The 1,160-nt window shown below is 76.1% G+C and overlaps 1 non-coding gene across 1 annotated transcript; it reads left to right on the forward strand.

Moving 5' to 3' along the window:
* The first annotated feature begins 708 nt into the window (after window positions 1–708).
* LOC135291872 (5.8S ribosomal RNA) lies at window positions 709–861 on the forward strand. Its single transcript, XR_010354530.1, has one exon. It is a non-coding gene; the product is annotated as a 5.8S ribosomal RNA (ribosomal RNA).
* Window positions 862–1,160: the final 299 nt, after the last annotated feature.

Below are 1,160 nucleotides of genomic sequence, written 5' to 3' on the forward strand. Positions count from 1 at the left end.
AGGGGCCCCGACGGCGCGACGCGGCTGCGGTGGGCCCGGCAGGGCGGCCGCGGCGGCGGCGGGTCCGCCGCCCGGCCGGCCTCGGGCACCCGCGGCGCCGGCTCGGGTCTCGGTGGCGTCCGCCTCCGGCACCGGCGACGGGGTGCGGCCGCCGGTCGCTGGCCTTTCCGACGGGAGCGGTTCCCGCGGGGGGCGCGCCGGCGGTGCGGTCGTCGGCGCGTGCCGTCTCGAGCGTTGCAAGGCCGCTGGGGAGAGCCGGCCGCGCCGCGGCGCGGCGCGGCGAAGGGGAGCCGGCGCGTGCGGGGGCCGACGGCCGTCGTGCCCCCGGCCGCGTGTGCGTGTGTGTCGTCCCGTGCAATCGAGGTCGGGCGGGCCGCCGTGCCCCCCGCGGTCCGTCGCGCGCCGTGCTGGCCCTCCGCGCGGAGGCCGGGCCGAGCCCGGGCGCCTGGGCCGCCTCCGAAGAACGGCACACGAGGCGGCGTCTCCCTTTGCGGGGGGAGGCGGTCGGGGGCGCGGGTCCCCCCGCCTTTTCGCCGGCCTTCGGAGCGTTCCGTGGGCCTTTTTTTTTTTTTTTCCTCCGTTTGTTTGTGCTCGTACGGTCGAAGCCAGGCCGCGCGCCCGCGCGTCCTCGGCGCAAGAGAAAGGGGCCGCTCGGCGTGAGCGGTCCCGGCCCCTCCGCGCGTGCGGGGTCGGTGCCGAAAGCCAGACAACTCTTAGCGGTGGATCACTCGGCTCGTGCGTCGATGAAGAACGCAGCTAGCTGCGAGAATTAATGTGAATTGCAGGACACATTGATCATCGACACTTCGAACGCACTTGCGGCCCCGGGTTCCTCCCGGGGCTACGCCTGTCTGAGCGTCGCTTGACGATCAATCGCCGTCCGGGGGCCACCCCGGCGGCGCGGCTGGGGTCGCCTCGCAGGCCCGTTGCCCGCGGTGGGCGGCGGCGGCGGCGGCCGGCCGGTGCCCGGAGGGAAGGCGGTAGGGGCGCGGCGAGGGGAGCGGTTCCCCTCGGCGGCCTCGATCCTTTCCCTGCGGCCCGGCGGGCGTCGTCGCGGTCGCGGTCGGCCGCGCAGGGCCTTCGTCCCCCTAAATGCAGACTCGGGGAGCGCTCCGTAGCTCCCCGCTCCCGGAGCGAGCCGCTGGGGTGGAGCTCGTCCC

The sequence above is a fragment of the Passer domesticus genome, unplaced genomic scaffold (assembly GCF_036417665.1).
Source record: "Passer domesticus isolate bPasDom1 unplaced genomic scaffold, bPasDom1.hap1 HAP1_SCAFFOLD_140, whole genome shotgun sequence".
In the NCBI taxonomy this organism is placed as follows: Eukaryota; Metazoa; Chordata; class Aves; order Passeriformes; family Passeridae; genus Passer; species Passer domesticus.